Source organism: Schistocerca gregaria, chromosome 4 (genome assembly GCF_023897955.1).
Source record: "Schistocerca gregaria isolate iqSchGreg1 chromosome 4, iqSchGreg1.2, whole genome shotgun sequence".
In the NCBI taxonomy this organism is placed as follows: Eukaryota; Metazoa; Arthropoda; class Insecta; order Orthoptera; family Acrididae; genus Schistocerca; species Schistocerca gregaria.
Window position 1 is genome coordinate 108522120 of NC_064923.1, and position 21710 is coordinate 108543829.

Consider the following 21710-nt stretch of genomic DNA (forward strand, 5'->3'; position numbering starts at 1 on the left):
TCTTCTGGATCCTTTGGCTGGTTGGCAGGTTGAAGTGCCTTCTGGATATCTCTAGAGAAGTACCCATTCCTGCTGAACACTGCTTGTAAGTGTTCTATTTCTATGGCCAGACTATCAGGATCTGACAGAGTTTGTGCACTGTGGAGCAGTGTTTTGAGCACTCCATTCTTCTCCAGAAATATGACATCAAGAGCATATTTTGCCCACCCACCAAAATTGGGGCTATGCTGGGGAATGTAAAAGATGACCTGGGGCTACGCAAGCCAGGTATTTACAACATACCATGTCAGTGTGGGATGTCATACATTGGCCAGACCACCAGAACTGTGGACATCAGGTGTAAAGAACACCAGAGACTTACCAGACTCAGGCAGGCAACTAAATCAGCCATAGCAGAGCATTGTCTGGAACTTGGTCATTCAATGGATTACAATGACACCAAGATTGTGACACAGACCTCAAGATTTTGGGACAGTGTCATTAAAGAAGCAATTGAGAGTAAGGTCACAGACAATCTAATCAACCGTGACTCGGGATACCAAATCAGCACTGGCTGGAATCCTGCGCTTGAGCTTGTGAAAACTCAACGCACGACACTCCGGGATTGTGCAAGAAATATATGTGGAGACCGAGGGAACAGACGTTAGTCAAGTTGTTGGACATTTGAGACCAGATCTGACACACCCCAGATCAGGAACTCGACTTCAGACGACGGCCAGGCCGGGCGCGGACGGCGGAGGGAACACCAGCGACCAGAGAGGCACAATGTAGCTGCGTCTGGCGGGCGCGGACCTCAGATGGAACACACGACGCCGCGCGTACCGATTAGGGAACGCCCAGCTCCTCTCAGGCATAAATACTGGACTCGATCGACCCAAGGACCAGTATCAGGTAGCACCTGAAGAAGACAGCGAGGCACGCTGTTGAAATATCGTGCGAGAACGACGCGAACATCTTGCTGGATTCCCGAATATCCAAGCTGTCAACAGATCGCCGGGAAAGCATGAAGAATTACATCAGAAGACTCTACGGGGTGGAGATGTACCGTAACATCAAGGAGCTGGACAAGCTTCGACAAAGGAAAGGCAGGATGCTGTGTTCTCTCAGTTTCCTGCTGAGATGCCGAGAGGGGGAGGTAGTTCCAGTTTTCGCCAGGATCAAGCATCACGTTAACTCGAGAGCGGCAAACAGGATCAAACACCGAGCTAGTCTCGCTCTGGTTAGAGAGAGAGTGCGCGACCTGCGCCACCGATTGGATGTGACATCCAGGGAGCTGCTGTACCTTCACCTATCTATAGCAGCTTCCTTGACCACTCAAGACTGGGACCAGGTTGATGGTGCCTCCTGGTCTCTAGCAGAATGCACCAGCAAGAAGTCAATGGCACGCCAACTAGCCAAGTTTGAGCGCCTCAACAACAAGGTGCAACAGACTGTACACACACGCACAGTGGTCAATCTAACTGACAAGAAGCTCGATGAGACCACCTTAAAAGTACTTAGCAAGGGCCTCAATTTCGCAGTGACACCTAGAAACATTCCTGTCACAGCCTTCGTTAGTGCAGTTGAGCAAGTGGCCAACACGCTTCCTTCTAGTGTGGCCGAAGAAATCCGAAGAGAGACCTGCAGGGCGCTCACCAAGACCAAGCCACCCAAATCCAACATTTCAGGTGATGAAAGGGTGGCACTGAGGCGACTCCGGGAGGATGACAGCATTGTGGTGTTGCCCGCAGACAAGAGGAACTCCACAGTCATCCTACAAAAAACAGAATATGACAGAAAGGTGCAACAACTTCTGGAGGATCCTGCATACAGGTCAATAGCTAGCGACCCTACAGAGAAAGTACACAAAAAGACCAGGGCTCTGTTGAAGGAGACAGGCCTGCCTGAACAAGTCATCAAGAAGCTGCGTCCCAAAGCGCCAACACCACCTAGACTTTATGGACTCCCCAAGATTCACAAGGATGGGGTTCCACTGCGACCTATTGTCAGCAATATTGGTGCAGCAACTTACCCTACTGCGAAATACCTGAAGATGATGTTGACACCACATGTGGGTAAATGTGCACATCACATCCGGAACTCAGAGGATTTCCTACAACAACTGGGGGAGCAACACATCACAGACACAGACATCATGGTTAGTTTCGATGTGGTGTCTCTCTTTACACGTGGACCACTGAAGGAGTCACTTGAGCTTATTGGAGAGAAGTTCGATGGGGCTCTCCTTGACCTGTTCAGGCATGTACTGACATCGACGTACTTCCTATATGGGGGTCAATTTTATGAACAAACAGAAGGGGTGGCGATGGGCAGCCCTCTATCACCAGTGGTGGCCAACCTATTTATGGAAAGGTTTGAAGAGGAAGCACTCTCTTCAGCCACATATCAACCCAAGTGCTTTTTTAGGTATGTGGATGATACCTTTGTCATCTGGCCCCATGGTAGAGGGAAGTTAGATGAGTTCCTGCTACATCTGAACTCTTGCCATCCGAACATTAAGTTCACAATGGAAATGGAGAAGGATGGAATACTTCCATTCTTGGATGTCCTGGTGAAGAGAAAGGGAGATGGCACATTTGGACACAGTGTGTACCGCAAACCTACACACACTGACTTATACCTTCAAGCCAGCAGTTGGCACCATCCGGCACAGAAGAATGGAGTGCTCAAAACACTGGTCCACAGAGCACAAACTCTGTCAGATCCTGATAGTCTGGCCATAGAAATAGAACACTTACAAGCAGTGTTCAGCAGGAATGGGTACTCCTCTAGGGATATCCAGAAGGCACTTCAACCTGCCAACCAGCCAAAGGATCCAGAAGAAGAAACAGAAGAGGCCAAGAAGATGGCATACTTGCCATATGCCGGACCTATCTCTACCAAGATCAGCAGGATTCTCCAGAAATATGACATCAAGAGCATATTTTGCCCACCCACCAAAATTGGGGCTATGCTGGGGAATGTAAAAGATGACCTGGGGCTACGCAAGCCAGGTATTTACAACATACCATGCCAGTGTGGGATGTCATACATTGGCCAGACCACCAGAACTGTGGACATCAGGTGTAAAGAACACCAGAGACATACCAGACTCAGGCAGGCAACTAAATCAGCCATAGCAGAGCATTGTCTGGAACTTGGTCATTCAATGGATAACAATGACACCAAGATTGTGACACAGACCTCAAGATTTTGGGACAGTGTCATTAAAGAAGCAATTGAGATTAAGGTCACAGACAATCTAATCAACCGTGACTCGGGATACCAAATCAGCACTGGCTGGAATCCTGTGCTTCAGCTTGTGAGAACTCAACGCATGACACTCTGGGATTCTGCAAGAAATATAAGTGGAGACCGAGGGAACAGACGTTAGACAAGGTGTTGGACATTTGAGACCAGATCTGACACACCCCAGATCAGGAACTCGACTTCAGACGACGGCCAGGCCGGGCGCGGACGGCGGAGGGAACACCAGCGACCAGAGAGGGACAATGTAGCTGCATCTGGCGGGCGCGGACCTCAGTTGGAACACACGACGCGGCGCGGACCGATTAGGGAACGCCCAGCTCCTCTCAGGCATAAATACTGGACTCGATCGACCCAAGGACCAGTATCAGGTAGCACCTGAAGAAGACAGCGAGGCACGCTGTTGAAATATTGTGCGAGAATGACGCGAACATCCGGCTGGATTCCCGAATATCCAAACTGTCAACAGATTGCCGATAAAGCATGAAGAATTACATAGTAAAATTATAATTTTTATACAATCTAAGAAACATAGGACGATTTATATATCTATGGTGATGGTGTGAACTTGTTTTCCTCTACGGTCTGCTTCCATATTTCCCGCCATTTCGGTGTTGAGCCGCGGTCCGCTCAGTCGTCTGATGTCCATCGCCGCAGGCAAGAGGGCCACACAGGACGGCTCCATCAACGACGCCAGGCACTGCACGCGTCACCCGGCTTCTCCACCGCGCAGCATCTCTCATCCCTTGGGCTGGATCTCCACACGTAACAGTTGTCTTCTTAGTAGGTCGTCATAAATGCTAAAATAGGCGTTATGATTGAATTCGCTTTGCTCGTTGAGTATTAAATCCGGATCTATATTTTTGTGGGTGTATATTTCAATTTCTTCCAAAATGTTAAGAAACCGCCCCTTATGAGCTCTATGCAGGATGTCTAAATTGTGTCCAATGTTCGTGATTGAGTGCTTCGTCGCAGCCATATGCGCCCCAAAAGCTGTTTTGTTTTGAGAGTAGTTGTGCTCCCTGAATCTGGTTTCCAAGTTCCTACCAGTCTGCCCTATATATTGTTTACAGCAGTCATTACATTTGATCTTATATACAACTGAATCCTGAAATTTATTCCTACTATTACATATTCTATGCCGGAGCTACCAGACGCCATCTGTCGGTAATAGTGTTATAATTAATATAAATGACGTGCACTCTGCCAACCAATTTTATGTGACGTAGCATGTGAAAATCGCTGGGTTGGGACGGGTTACTCCTGTAACTGGAATATCAGGTAAGCTCTGGTACACTTGATGTTGATTAGATAGGATGAAAAAGATTTACTTCCGTGAAATATTAAATTAGTATCATTATACAGGTCTGAAGATGGTTCTGAATGAACCGCAACCGGTCATATGAATAAAAATTTGGCAATCAAGACGGTTTTTAAGTAACATTATAAAATACAAACGAAAATGAAAATCCTTTAACATACAAGCTATCGTATCTTTGAAGAGTAACATTACTTGATATAACCCTCTTCAGCCGGAATTACCTTTTTCAATCTTGTCTTGAAGCGATTGCACGCACTTTTTAAAACAGCGCTGTTCATATTCACGAATGCTGCTCCAATAGCAGTGCGTAGAGATGGGACATAAGGATGCCTCGTCTTATTGGTAACTCTTTCGACTACGCTCCAAACATAGTATTAGAAGTGGAACAGTACTTCTTTGAACAGAACATGTCAACGTTATCCAAGTACCAGTTTTGGACTGAATGGCTCGTATGAGGTCTTCCTCTGCCATCCGACGCATTGTTGCTCACCTACGTTCAATACTGACGCCAATTGCTTCAGTGATTGCTCCGGGTCCTCCAAAATCAGTACCTGAACCTTTTCGATGACTGCCGCAGTTCGTGACAAGTGTTTCCTCAAATGAGGTTTCCTCGCCAGGATGGCGGACCCTTCCCCAGACTTCTCCGAAGCATTATACATGGCACAATATCTTAAACAGTTAATCTCAGGTACCTGAAGAGTCGAACTATTTCAGTGGGCGAACGCACAGCGCGATGACATTCGATAATCGAGGGTCTTCGCTTCTACTCCGCACTTGTACCTGCAATTTTTAGGTTCTGACTATTTACTAGATGCGTATGGCCGGTCGCGAGCTCCGGCGGAAGTACGATATGGTGGGAAATTCAAACTGAAATTAATCCAGATTTAAGCGCCCCACCCTGTACATAATCAAAATCGAGCACGGCTGTGTCAACAGACATCTTTACTTTGTACAGCATTGTTCCCTTTTCTGGGGATGGGATGACGTTTACACAGAATCGAATCAGTGTCGTCTGGTAACCACAAAGTCGCAATTATCTTCGAAACAGCTCGGTTGCGAACGTATGTTTACTGCGACTGTTTCGTGTCTATAGTGCTCGTCATTTACAGTTTAGGTTCGTTCTGCGCACCTGACGTCACAAAATACAGTCAGCCAATGAACAAATATTGACGTTCCCATAGCTCGACTTCAGTGCAGAGCAGTGACGAGTGTCTTCAGTTTTAGAAACGTTCAGTCATAAATAAATTGAACAAAAGCAATGTCTTGATAGCAGACTTTCTTTTATAGAAAGTTTGGAAAAAGCATTCTTTATACCAATTGCTTCATATTCTATTAACTAATTAAACCAAACAAGCAATAAGCCTCCTAATCCAGGCGATAGCAAGGAAAGGTGTTTGTATCATTCTCACGAACCGCTTTTTCACAGTAAAGAACAGCGGTAATTGTTTATTTCCTATTTTACTTCGACGAAACGTGAGTAATTCAAAGTCACACCAACGGTGTTTATCCTCCAATATCTCTTTTCACAGCAATTAAAAACAATGAAAAGGCACACATACAATACACATGTTATTTGTTTTGTTTGTATATCTTCTCTTCCGCAGTCGCTGTTTTACTATTCATACTGAGATATATTCTTTTGCGATAGTATTAAAAGTATTATTTAGAGCAGAATTTCGGCTCGTACCTTGCCGAGCTACTTGATGGTCTGTCACAATTCTTTGCTTCGCTGCATTGGCAACGTCATCATGTTCAATGTTTTCGTCGACTGATCTATGTTTTGGCCAGTATTTTCTGTCCGTCGTGACAAACATAAATTGTTTGCGCACTGTGCCTCACTGAGAATACATTTTAGTTTCTATGTTTCATTACGTCCACAATTCAGTTTTGCGTACTTTGCCAACTTTGTTTTAATCAGAACTTTTTAGATAAAAGCGAAATGACTCTGGTATAAATAAAACTTTTATTACAGTCGCGGAACGGAGTATTTCTCAATATTACATACGACACCTACCTGGTACTTAAATTACATGGATATTGTCATACAGTAAACATTATATGAAATTTAGGTATCTTGTCCACATTTCATTCTCAACGTTGTGGCGATTAAAATCGACCATACGGACAGTATAGGCTATGGACTTTAGCCTGTGCAAACTCTTCAAAATTTCGTGAAATGGTTTTCTACATTTATTGCTGCACATTAACTGCGTTCAACATCGACACAAAATTAAGTCATTTACGGGGGGAAGGTATGAGTCAGGAAGATGTGTAAAAATCTAAAATTTGGGCCAAATAGTTTTTGTGAAATCGAATTATGTTTCAAAGCAGTCGGAACACCATGTGTCAGTACAGGCGAGCAGTGCATTGATGACAAAATCGCGCACAGCGCGGAGTGGGGGAGCACGTCTCTGTAGCAGCGAAAGCGATACTGTGGCCGTGGTGGCTTTGCTTCATAAACTGCGGGCTCCCTCCTAAACGTAAATTTGCAAACTATACTATACTATGGAGCTGCTTGTCTTGGCGCGTACGTCGTTTGCAACTGACAACGCCGCAATCTCCCGCGTCTTGGAGGGCATGCGCGAGACGCCAAGATAAACGAATTGAACTATAGTATCGTGTTACTTTCAACTGTATACGTTTACGCCAATAATTATTGTACACCCTGCATGCATATATGGAGGGCGTCTAACTGCACGAGAAATCGCTCGCGAATTGCTGTGGGACATACAGAGACATATACTGAAAGGTCACCAAGTCGTTTCTGATGATGAGGTTCGGCGAGCGCAGAGCCTCCGCAGCTGGGAACGCTGAGCAGAGGAGCCAGCAGTTGAGGTTAATGTTGGCCAGCCTGGTCTGTCCGCCCTGGCATGAAATTACGGAGCAGCCTTTGTAAACACGGCGCGAGCGCCGTCCAAAGTCGGGAGTCACGAACTTCCGGCAGCTCCGGCCTCCCGAGGCCATCTGCAGAAAGTAACGCGAGACTTCAGCCAACACAAGCAGCGGGCGCTTCCTGAAACAAGGCGCTTGCTGAATAGTCTCACTGCTGCACCCGTCTCAAAAGCTCGACGCGTTCTGTCTGAAACCGATAGCCATCTTCTTAGATTCTATACACAATTAGAGGTCCCCGCCATGCGTTGCAGTGGCTCAGTCTGGTTAAACGAAAAAGAAAAAAGGGAAAAACAAACGTTTCTGATGTAAGAGGGAATTATATAGGCGTCCAATCTACTTCCCGCCCTGTCTCTGTCCATCTCCTCCTACTCTTCCCTTTGTCCTGTTTCTTCTCCTTTACCCTCACTCTGTTCATCACTTCTTTCTCCTTTCTCTGTCCACGTTCTCCTTTCCCTCTCTCTACACCACCCTGCACTCCTTCTGTCTGTCCATCACCTCCTTTCCACTCTCTACGTCCATCTTCTCCCACCACTCAGTCCACCTCGTATTCTTCCTCTTCCCTACCACATTGAGCTTTGTTTATTGTTAAAGCAAAGTCAGGTTTTGTAGTCGCCGATAAGCCAGATATATATTTTCTGTTTATTGTGAAAATCGTTTGTGAGGAAGAAAACAAAAAATATGTATAAGATTTTCTGTTTATTGTGAAAATTGTTTGTGAGGAAGAAAACAAAAAAATGTGTATAAGATTTATGTTTAAGTAATGAGAAAATGTGTAAATGGAAGAAACAATAGGTCTGACGGTTTAAATGTCCCGCTATCGTAGTTAAAAGCTGCCTGCAACCAAGGAACAAAACCGCAGATCCAATGCACAGCAGATCCTTTTCTTTCTCATAGTCAGTTTTAACAGAAAATTTGCATTGTTTAAAAAATGTATGGCTATTTAGATCTGAATCTTGAATAGAGTATCGTTTAAAATTTGAAGGAAATCGGTCAAAAAGGTTTCGAGATTTTTTGTAACAATAGTATCCATTTATACATTGCACGTTTATGCATTGTGAATCATCTAAACTTTGCACCGCAGATATTGTGGAAGTGGAAAGTGCTATTGATGTGTGGTTTTCACACAGTGGATTGGTATTTAGGGGCTCGTATTGTTAGGAAGTGAACAGATTGTAATACTGCGGAGAAAGTGTATTTTTTGTGCAAACATATAAATTTTTAAATAGAACAATGCATATTGACATTAAAAACTGAAAGAACGGTTAATTACAATGTTAGTGCTGCTTTTTGCTGAATTCTAATGCTACTCGTTTACGGATTACCGTATCTTGCAAAGCTCCCACACCGACATTTGTACAATACCTGTGGAGCATACACTAATACAGAAGTGCATGGATTAGTTATGTGGATTCTGACCAGCAACGAGACTAAAGTCTAGCAAAGGCTGTGTTCAAAATAACCACTAGCGGCGTCAGTACACGCTTACAGTCTCGTATGGAACGAATGCTGCGCACGTGCTGATATTTCAGCAGTGACCTCAGAGCAGGCTGCAGCGCTAAGTCGTTGCATATCATTGGGTGTAGTTGCTATGTCGCAGTAGTCAGAATCTTTCAGCTTTGCCCACAGAAAAATATTCTACAGGTGTCAAATCCGGGGAAAGGACAAACCAAGGTACAGGTCTTCTGCGTCCAATTCAACGATTTGGAACAATTCGTGAAGACAGGCTGTAGTACTTCGTGCACTTTGGGCTGGACAGCCATATGTTGTTACCACAGGTTCAAATGGTGCTCTGAGCACTATGGGACTGAACTTCTAAGGTCATCCGTCCCCTAGAACTTAGAACTACTTAAACCTAACTAACCGAAGGACATCACACACATCCATGGCCGAGACGGGATTCGAATGCGACTGTAACGGTCGCGCGGTTCCAGACTGTAGCGCCTAGAAACGCTCGGCTACGATGGTCTGTTAGGAGGCTCCTATATTTGTGCGCATTCAGTGTTCCGTCATTCGAACACCTCACATGTTGATACCACAGGTTCGTCAAGGTTACCAGAGGAACTCCTTCTACCATCCGTGGAAGATGGTCTGTTAGGAGGCTCCCATACTTGTGCGAATTCAGTGTTCCGTCTATGAAATACGGGCCAATGACCTGATGGTTCACTATCACACACCACACATTTACACTCCATGGACGCTGCGGTTCCACCTTATGACGCCAACTGGGATTGTCAGCAGACCAATAGTGCATGTTTCGGCGATTTGCTTGGTCATTATTGGTAAATGTGGCTTCATCACTAAAAGTAGATTCACGATACATCTGGAGTATCTTGTTGTAATGCCTATGTACAGAAGTTAGCACTATTCTCATAATCTGTTCCATGCAGCTCTCTATGGAAAGAGATGTAACAGGGGTGGAACCTAAGTCGATGGAGATTGCGTAGAACACTTGGCTGGCTCATGCCACTTCCTCTTGCGAGTGCGTGGATTAATTGCAGCAGCAATAAGGAAATTAATTTGTCCCTCTTCCGTCGTCAATTGTTCCCTCCGTTTACGTTGTCTAGGTGTTATACAACAACTTTCACGCTACTAGTTGAAGAAATTGATAAGTAATCGCCGAAATGGTTGACGTCTATTGGGATATCTTCCCGCATACGTCGTGCATGAACGACCTCCGTTCTTCGTACACCCTCCAGACACCATCGGCGTGTCGGCTTTTTCTGCACTGGCACCTCTCAGGACCTATTGCTCCGGCTGTCACACCCTAGCTGACTAAGAAGTCGCAATGCATTCAAGGAACACAAAAATACACGGTAAGCGAACATGACTTCGTACGTAGCAGCTATGCATACTGAACGGCACAACGAAACGTCGGTGCGGAAACTTTTCAAAATACGATATCCCGTAAACTACACTAGAATCCTTCAACAAACAATACTTTTACTTTGTTGATGTCAGCAGGCATTGTTCGATATAAAAGAATATGTTTACCAAAATAGTTACACTTTCTATTATTACAACCTGTTTATTGGCTAATAATACGATCCCCTGAATACCCAACCATTCTGTGAAAATTGCACATCAACAGAACTTCCCATTTTCGCAACATTTGCGATGCAGGTTTTGGCTGATTCACCCTGCATATTATATATATTTAAAAAGTAGTTGTGTAATCAGGCGATTATTAATATACAGTATTGCCGGCCGGTGTGGCCGAGCGGTTCTAGGCACCTCTGTCTGGAACCACGCGTCCGCTACGGTCGCAGGTTCGAATCCTGCCTCGGGCATGGATGTGCGTGTGTGTGATGTCCCTAGGTTAGTTAGGTTTAAGTAATTCCAAGTTCTAGGGGACTGATGACTTCAGATGTTAACTCCCATAGTGCACAGAGCCATATGAATCATTTGAGCCATTTGAACATTCATTATTGTGTCAAAATTTCAAAGCGATCGACTACTGGAGTTTTTCAAGCACAAAGATATGGAGACTGAATTTTTGTATACAGGTTGAAGAAAGAAATGTCGCTCTTGGAGGTCGGCATACGATTCTTCATCAAGACTCAACACAAGAGTTTATCTAGCAAATTGAGATAGGATGCATTTGTGAAACAAACGAGGAGTGACAACACTATCTCATCGTTCAGCGCATCTGAATGTACAGAGAACCATGTATCACGCCCCGTTTAAGTACCAACAGTGGTAGCTCAAGTAGCAAACTATTGGGGCATCAAACCCACATCCACCACAGAGCTGTGGCTCGCATCCTCGTCTGGTTTCATTTTTATTTTTGATACGTTCGTTACCTAGGTATTGTCGTTTGTAAGGTAGACGTCTATCGGTCTCATGACAATAGCTTACCATATGACAGTGGTCATAAAACAACATGTCTGTGTGTACTAATAGCACAGCGCACAGCCATAACTGGTCCTGTCTAGTTCGTGAAGGACTGCTTCCCGATTCGGATAACCAAGCTGTTGCTGCTCTTCGTGCGTATTCTGCACGGTACCGTCAAGCACCATCCCGATAAGAATGTTTTTTGTCTCATTGGGCAAACGCGTTCGGGAAATCGGTAATCTTGGTCCACCAGTAATGGACAGAGGTCATTCAAGGGCTAGACGTACTCTACAAATGGAGGACGTGATTCTTGAAACCGTTCTCCATTCACCTAGACCCAATACCCGTATTATTGCAAGGGAGTTCCAGATATCTCAAAGAACTGTTGTTGACTAGTTACACGATGAAGAAGTGCGTCCATATTATTACACGTTACTTCAACGCCAGCCACCAGAACACCACATTCGAGGAGTACAGTTTCGTGAATGGCTTTTGCAGCAGGTGGAAGATAACGCATATTTTATGAAAAAAACGTGATATGGACTGACGAATTTAGAGTCACTCGTGCTATTTTGAAACTTCACAACAGCAGTTATTCCTCGTAACACAACCCATGTGTCACCTCTAAACGTGGCTCTCAGGCACGCTTTGGAATAAACCTCTGGGCTGTAAACGTGGGGGCAGTGCTTATGGACCGTTATCTATTGCAGAAATGTTGAGTGCACCCCAGTAGTGTAAATTTCTTTGCAGTATTTTACCTGACGCATTAGGAAACGTTCCATGTATTCGGTGGCAGCTATGTTTTCGGCATACTGGTGCACGGTCACTCTTTAGAATGGATGTTTTTAACTACTAAAAAAAGCGCTTACAGGGAAATGGAGTGCTTGTGGAGGTCCAGTTTTCTGGTGGCTTCTACTTTCCCCGGACCTTAATGCACTAGATTTTTATTTGTGGAGCCACCGACCTGCTGGCCGGTCTGGCGGAGTGGTTCTAGGCGCTTCAGCCTGGAACCGCGCAACCGTTACGGTTCGAATCCTGCCTCGCGCATAAATGTGTGTGATGTGCTTAGGTTAGTTAGGTTTACGTAGAACTAAGTTGTAGGTGACTGATGACCTCAGATGTTACGTCCCATAGTACTCAGAGCCATTTTAACCATTTACACTGCCTAATATCTCCCGTGCATGCCGTTTCGGCAATGGTGGGTGCAGGTGTGTTGCATATAGTCCATCGAAGTATGATACAGTGAGTGGCGAAGTGTTTGCAAATGCAGTATGGTCCCTTTGAACATCTTCTCTAAAGCGAACGTCGCTTGTGCTGTGGTGTGCGTACTGTAAGACCTTCGGTACACACACCATGAGATTATTTGACTTATCGCTCTAACGAAGAGGGCAAGTGTCAGCAATATGTCTCGTGGTCTTACCGTGGCGTGTTTATCTTCTGCCGTTTGGTCAAACGATAGAAATGCCACTTGCACGCTTAGAGTAGCAGATTGACAGTGACCAACTGTAAACAGAACTTGATTAATTTTCACACACATTTGTTAAAATAATAACAATCATAAACCATACTTAACTTGATTCTGGTTGCTGTTTACAATTGACAATCTGATGTTCCCTTGGTCTTGGTACGTTGATCTTATTCTCACATATCTCTGTTACTTGACAAAGTGTCTATACATTTCTCTTCATGGCTATGTACAGGAATATGCTAATCTTATTAGGCGCAGACTGAAACTTGACTACAGACTAATGCAGACTCACTAATCGGAGGTCTGTATACTCGTTATAATACCTCGCGCGTTCAGGTATCACTGTGCGAGTGTGATCCACGAGGAGAAAAGGTTCTACGTTAGCAGCAATCTCATCGGCAGCCTTACATATTAATACGCGGATCGGCGGAAGCAGAATTTTGTCCGTCTCTGAGAGAGCGTCATCTCGCAGTGCAGAGACGGGTGAGCGCTGCGCCGGCGCTGTTGTGCTTAGCAGGGCGCGCTCTATTGGGAAAGTTGTGTACGCGCTAACTACGCGGAACTATGTACACAACATGTATGTATACGTACCGCCTCCGTGAAGAAAGTCCTGGATATCAGATGTAGAGAACGGAATTATAATTTTTTATTTTTTAGACGTCCATTTCCTATTTGTCGTCGTTTAGAAGCAATCTAGTGTAGTGTTGAGAGGCAACAGTTTGTTCCATCTCATTACAATTAGTTTTTTGTTGCGTTATATTGAATGTACTTTCAAAATTTTTTTTTACTTTACATAGTGTAATACCTCGAGTGACGAGGTGGACTACCTGTTTATTTAATTCAATTCATAATTACGTAAATGCACTTCGTTTCCCTAATCTCACTACGTTGCCTTGGGTTGATCAAGTTTGGAGTTTGTATTAAGAGTTCGTCTATTGGTAATGCCAAGGCAGAGATGTGGTCACCCTGTAGGTCGGTTAGTACCAACCTAGGCCTGGAGTAAAGACAGAGATGATGCACCTATTTGACAGGGGGTAGACTCCCCTTCATGTAAGGGAACGGCCGTTGAGAGCTGCCATGATAGTCACTCTTGGGGTAGCGGCTGAACTGAGCGGACGCAATCAAGGGCAATCTCCGTCTTTACAACCAATTTCATCGTGGGATGAGGTATTATGTTTTACACTGTTACTAATACGCTCTTTTTCAGGATTAAAATAGCGTTTAGTTACGGCCATTCATTCATTATTTTTATTTTTGCCTTTACAATTAAATTTTTCAGTTAGTGTTTCTTTTTCAGAGGCGAGCATGGGGGCTCGCTTTATCCATTTTTAGTGCTGCAATCACTTGGTGCCTTCAGCACATGAGAGCAGCAATAGCTCTAAATAAAACTGTATAGTTTCACTTTTGGAAGCATCATTTTTTTTGGGATGTTAAAGTAGCCTGGGGCCTCACACCACCTAGTTAACATGTGGTCGTAACGTCTGATGAGTAATTTGGACGACGATTCCTTGTGAAACCTGTTAGGAGATACGTGTGTTACATACTTAAGGCTCTAAGCGTGTGACGTAAAATTTTTGTTGGCCATTTCATAAATTTAGTTCACAGTTCCTTTTTAACCCCCACTTGCAATCAGCACGTCACAACTTAGATAAAGAGTAGGTTGAGCGTGTGAATGATTGTATAGCATGGAAAGCAAGAACGAATAGAGGGGCGAGTACAAAGAAATCAGCTGTTGGTATCGGTCACCCACGTGGTGCCGATCTGCACTACCAGCGAGCTACCAGTTCGTTCTTGGAAATTAGTTAAGGTGAGGATGCTTACATGTGCTGTTAATTGATAATTTGCGTGTGCCGTATTTCACAGGATGTTTTATTTTTTAGAATTTGTTTTCTGTTGTGAATATTGGAGATGTTTGTGTCTGCTTTGTTCCCCCATTTTTCCGCCAAAGAGAATTTTTGTTATTAGGTCCTAGTATAATCTTGAGTGCGAATTTCGATCACTGCCCTCACAGACGGACCACAATGGCAGCAACGTAGTCCCATCCTCTTTCCCAGTGCTGTTAGTTTAAGCACCTTCAGTGCGAGACAAAACTAGAAGATATTTGACTTGCCTTTGTTTGCTGCAATTATTAAATTTGTAAAGTTTTGGGGAATATAGATAATAATTGTCACATTAAGTTTGTAAAATTTCTGGGACATAGACAATAAATGACCTATGAACTGGATATCATGGATTTAGTGGTCATTACAAACCCCAGTCCTATGTCGAGACCAATGTCATGAATTTAATGATCATTACGAACCCCATTCCTGTGCAGAGAGCAATGTTACCAACAAAGTGGTGTCTTGATAGATCATGATAGAGAGTGGCCCTTACTGACTTGTCCACTTAATTGTTTGAGCCCTCCCCCTCGTTATCCGTTGCCCAATATTAACAAAATAAACATCAGATCATTTAACTAAACGTCGGGTCGACCCCTTAAATTCAATCCTTCCGAGCAATGTATCAAGCGGGCAAGCACGTGTCTATAATACGACTTGGCCACACATAAGTCCGGCACGCTCTACCATAGATAGAAGGAAACAGAGGAAGAGAGATACACAAAGGTAACAATGCATATCAAAAGAGGAGGAACCTTTCAGTGTTCACTGGATACAGACGATCTTACTGTGTCCACTGTGATTTTCTATTGGGTCATGGACGAAGTGGTTGGTTAAGTGTGTATGAAATTCATGTTATGTTTTAATGTTTAAGTAAAGATATCAGTAACAGAAAGACATACACAAGATTCCATATTGTTGAGGTGTAATGCGGATACAATTTGATGCGTTAATAATGTGTGTGTGTGTGATTGTGTGTGTATTTAGTGCGATGGCTCCTCTAACATGGCTCGTCTCACTTTGCCATTGTCTCAATGAGACGAGCTTCAGTGCAGTTGTTTTGTTGGTAGGTTGATTTCGGGGAGGGGACCAAACAGCGAGACCATCGATCCCTTCGCATTAGGAAAGGATGGAGAACGAAGTCGGCCGTGCCCTTTCGAAGGAACCATCCCGGGATTTGCATGAAGTGATTTGGGGAAATCACGGAAAACCTAAATCAGGATGGCCGGACGCTGGTTCGAACAGTTGTTCTCCCGAGTGCGGTGTGCTAGCCACTGCGCCAGCCCGCTCGGTCCAGCACAGCCCTGAGTTCAAGCTACCTGTTCGTCGCCGGGCTGCACGCAGGTACTGAGTTGCCAGAGCCTCATGTTTCAAACTGCATTTCTATTAAATCTGTTGGTTCAAATGGCTCTCAGCACTGTGGTAGTTAACTTATGAGGTCATCAGTCCCCTAACGTAGAACTACTGAAACGTAACTTACCTAAGAACATCACACACATCCATGCCAGAGGCAGAATTCGAACCTACGACCGCAGCGGTCGGTCAGTTACAGATTGTAGCGACTAGAACCGCTCGGCCAACTTGGTCGGCAAACCTGTTGGTGGAACTAGGTTTTGGCAGACACACTTTTGTCTTGAACCGGGATGACGAATAGAGTGCCGAGCTCCACGTGCGGCATTTCTTCTTCCCTGGTCTAATAAAGCTCTGCAGCTGAGTGGTCCTCGACTGTAACCATGAAGTAACACGGACCTGTAACACAGAAATCTGTGGCCAGTGATTGAGAAAGCGTAGATTACACTGGTCTACAGGAAGTGAACCGCACTACCACTGACCAGTCTCGTTGACGTCTATCAGCCGTAGAATCCTAGAACATATTCTGAACTCTTAACGTAACAAGGTACCTCGAATGAAATGACCTCCTCTCTTCCAACAAACATAGATTATGCAGACATCGCTCTTGTGAAACCTAACCAGAGGGCTGCCTTCCTGTAAGATATGCATGAAGGAAATCAGATAGATAATTTCCCTATTTTAGAAAAGCATTTGCCTCTGTATCGCCCCAACGTATGTCTTACATTTTTCCGTTATACTTCTAAATCTGCATCAATACTCCGGAAGCCACCTGACGGTGTGTGGCGGAGGGTACTTTGAGTACCTCTATCGGTTCTCCCTTCTATTCCAATTTCGACTTGTTCGTGGAAAGAAAGATTGTCGGTATGCCTCTGTGTGGGCTCTAATCGCTCTGATTCTATCCAATGGTCTCTTCGCGAAATATACGTTAGAGGGAGCAATATGCTGCTCGATTCCTCGGTGAAGGTATGTTCTCGAAACTTTAACAAAAGCCCGTACCGAGCTGCTGAGCGTCTCTCTTGCAGAGTCTTCCACTGGAGTTTATCTATCATCTCCGTAACGCTTTCGCGATAACTAAATGATCCTGTAACGAAGCGCGCAGCTCTCCGTTGGATCTCCTGTATCTCTTCTATCAACCCTATCTGGTACGGATCTCACACTTCTGAGCAGTATTCAAGCAGTGGGCGAACAAGCGTACTGTAACCTATTTCGTTTGTTTTCGGACTGCATTTCCTTAGCATTCTTCCAATGAATCTCAGTCCGGCATCTGCTTTACCGACGATTAATTTTATAAGGTCATTTCATTTTAAATCACTCTTGATGCCAACTCCCAGGTATTTTATGGAATTAACTGCTTCCAGTTGCTGACCTGCTATATTGTAGATAAATGATACAGGATTTATCTTTCTATGTATTCGCAGCACATTACACTTGTCTACACTGAGATTCAATTGCCATTCCCTGCACCATGCGTCAATTCTTTGGTGATCGCCCTGCATTTCAGTACAATTTTCCATTGTTGCAACCTCTCGGTACACCACAGCATCATCTGCAAAAGCCTCAGTGAACTTCCGATGTCATCCACAAGGTCATTTATGGATATTGTGAATAGCAACGGTCCTATGACACTCCCCTCCGGCACACCTGAAATCACTCTTACTTCGGAAGACCTCTCCATTGAGAATGACATGCTGCGTTCTCTTATCAAGGAACTCTTCAATCCAATCACACAATTGGTCTGATAGTCCATATGCTCTTACTTTGTCCATTAAACAACTGTGGGGAACTGTATTAAATGCCTTGCGGAAGTCAAGAAACACGGCATCTACCTGGGAAACCGTGCCTATGGGCCTCTGAATCTCGTGGACGAATAGCACGAATTATCGAAACCCATGCTGATTCCTACAGAGTAGATTTCTAGTCTCCAGGAAAGTCGTTATAATCAAACATAATTCGTGTTTCAAAATTTCACAACTGTTCGACGTTAGAGATATAGGTCTATATTCTGCAGATCTGCTCGACGTTCTTTCTTGAAAACGGGGATGATCTGTGCCCTTTTCCAATCTTTTGGAACGCTACGCACTTCTAAAGACTTACGGTACACCGCTGTAAGAAGGGGGAGGGGGGGGGGAGTTCCTTTGTGCACTCTATGTAAAATCAAACTGCTATCCCATCAGGTCCTGCGGCCTTTCCTCTTTTGAGCTATTTTAATTGTTTTCTATCCCTCTGTCATCTATTTCGCTATCTACCATTTTGTCACTATCTAGAGAAGAAACTACAGTGCAGTCTTCCTCTGTGAAACAGCTTTGGAAGAAGACATTTAGTGTTTCAGCCTTTAGTCTGTCATCCTCTATTTCAGTACCATTTTCATCACAGAGTAAGTGTCGGCAATGTCGGATGTGTTTTGGCAAAGTTGGTCGTAGTTGATGGCTGGATGACGAACTTGACGGAAGCACCGCCCCAAGGATGGATTACTCGTACCCCATGTGCTTGCGTTTACACTAATATTATGTTGTAATGTTAGAACATTTTCTTGTAATTGTTTGCGTACATTATATCAGGGCTGGTCAGTGGAAACCTTTTGTGTATTCTCCTATTTGCGTGGCAGAAACCGCTTAAAGGCCACATCCGGTCTGCGACGCAAGAGCCCTCGTCGTTATTACCCAGGATGGATTCGGCACGGTTTCTGGAAGCGGCACAGTGACGCTCCCGGCTATATGGGACGGTCAACAAAAGTACTGTTGTCTGGGGTATCAAAGAAAATTCATGATTGCATCAAGGACTGGAGGCAGGCGGGGCGTAATGAATCGACTGAATCAGAAGTAACTTCAGGCGTGGTGCACGGAAATGTGCACTGTTGTTGCTCACGTTGTATATTAATACACTGGCAAACAGTCTCACAAGTAATCCCAAATACTTGGCAGGTGATCGTCTAATACGAATTTCTCTCTTAGTAAATCTGCAGAAATACTGGATGGAATTCGGGTAAGGTTTGGTTCAAATGGTTCAAATGGCTCTGAGCACTATGGAGCTTAACATCTGTGGCCATCAGTCCCATAGAACTTAGAACTACTTAAACCTAACTAACCTAAGGACATTACACACATCCATGCCCGAGGCAGGATTCGAACCTGCGACCGTAGCAGTCGCGCGGTTCCGGACTGAGCGCCTTAACCGCGAGGCAAGGTTTGAAAACGGTAAAAATTTAGAGGGCTTGCTTTAAATGCACTGAAATGTAACATTATGGAGCGCGCGAGACCACTGCATCTACATCTATAACATACTCAACAAGTAACCAAATGGTATATGGGGAAGGGTACTTCTGATTACCCCTTCCCTGTTCAACTCGTGAAAGCCGCATGGGAAGACAGATTGTCGGTAGGCCTCTGTAATAGCTCCTGCTTGTCGAATATTCTCGTCGTCGTTATTTCGAAACGTGTATATGGGAGGAACTAATGCGTTTCCGGAAAGTTCTCACTTGAAATTTCAATAACCTCTCTGTGGGGCACAAAGCCTCTCTTGCAACGTCTGTGCCACGAGTTCGCTGGAGCACCTCTGCGTTGCATCGACTAAACGATATTGTGACGACCCACGCCTCTCTTCCTTGGATCTTCTCCGTCTCTTCTATCAGTCCTACCTAGTAGGGATTCCAGGTAGTGGAGAAATTCTCAAGAATCGTTCGAACAAGAGCATTATAAGCTACATGCTTCGTGGATGAGATAGAAAACTTAAGATACTTCCTATGAATCTCGGCCTGGTGTCTGCTTTTCCTGCTATTTGTTTTGGGTGGTCCTTCAACTTAAGGGGAGACGGAAAGCAATTTTCATCCCTATACTGCCAATGCTACTTTACCCTTTGAATAGGAACACTTTTCAAAACAACTATAATTGATAAAACAACGAAACTTTTACAGCATATATATATACATCATACATCCCTCAGTTTACAAGTAAAATGAACATGGCCGGCCGTCGTGGCCCAGCGGTTCTAGGCGCTTCAGTCCGGAACCGGGGGACTGCTACGGTCGCAGGTTCGAATCCTGCCTCTGGCATGAATGTGTGTGATGTCTTTAAGTTAGTTAGGTTTAAGTAGTTCTAAGTCCTAGGGGACTAATGACCTCAGATGTTAAGTCCCATAGTGCTCAGAGCCATATGAACCATGAAAATGAACATAATACCTCATACTGTCTTGAAGAAAATAATGTTATTCTTTCACTAGTAAAATTTAACTTTATTTGTATATTAATTATTATAAAACAGTTTCCGATTGCGTAGTGGTTCTCAACTTGCTTGTAATAACTTATTACCATCTTCAGTACAGACTGACCAAATTTAATTTTTCTAACCCCAATAGTTTATGAAATAATGGTACCTGAAGTAAAAAAAAATATAGTTTTGAGAAAAATCTATTTAAAGTTCAATAATGCAATTCTAGTATAGACCCCCATTCGGATCTCGGGGCGGGAACTACTCAAGTGGACGTCGTTATCAGGAGAAAGAAAACTGGCATTCTACAGATCGGAGCGTGGAATGTCAGATCTCTTAATCGGGCAAGTAGGATAGAAAATTTAAAAAGGAAAATGTATAGGTTAAAGTTAGATATAGTGGGAATTAGTAAAGTTCGGTGGCAGGAGGAACAAGACTATTGCTCAGGTGAATACAGGGCTATAAATACAAAATAAAATAGGGGTAATGCAGGAGTAGGTTTAATAATGTATAAAAAAATAGGAGTGCGGATAAGCTACTGCAAACTGCATAGTGAACGCATTACTGTGGCCAAGATAGACACGAAGCCCAAGCCTACTACAGTAGTACAAGTTTATATGCCAACTAGCTCTGCAGATGATGAAGACAATGATATGCATGATGAGATAAAAGAAATTATTCAGATAGTGAAGGGAGACGAAAATTTAATAGTCATGGGTGACTGGAATTAGAGAGTAGGAAAAGGAAAAGAAGGAAATGTAGGTGAATATGGAGTGGGGCTATGAAATGAAAGAGGGAGCCGTCTGGTAGAATTTTGCACAGAGCATAACTATGGAGATTGTATAAAGTTTCAGATAGATTATATAATGGTAAGACAGAGACTTAGGAACCAGGTTTCAAATTGTAGGACATTTCCAGGGGCAGATTTACAGGGCATATGTGGACTCTGACCACAATCTATTGTTTATGAACTGTACATTAAGACTGAAGAAACTGCACAAAGTTGGGAGTTTAAGGAGATGGGACCTGGATAAGGTGAAACAACCTGATGTTGTACAGAGTTTTAGGGAGAGCATAAGGGAACAATTGACAGGAATGGGGGAAAGAAGTACAATAGAAGAAGAATGGGTACATTTGATGAATGAAATAGTGAAGGCAGCAGAGGATTAAGTAGGTAAAAAGACGACGGCTGGTAGATATCCTTGGATAACAGAAGAGATAATGAATTTAATTGATGAAAGGAGAAAATACAAAAATGTAGTAAGTGAAGCAGGCAAAAAGGAATACAAACGTCTCAAAAATGAGGTCGACAGGAAGCGCAAATTGGCTAAGCAGGGATGGCTAGAGGACAAATGTAAGAATATAGAGGCCTATCTCACGAGGGGTAAGATGGATACTGCCTTCAGAGACCTTTGGAGAAAAGAGAACTACTTGCATGAATATCAAGAGCTCAGATTCGTCACAGTTCAAACAAAGGAAGGAAAGCAGAAAGGTGGAAGGAGTATATAGAGGGCCCA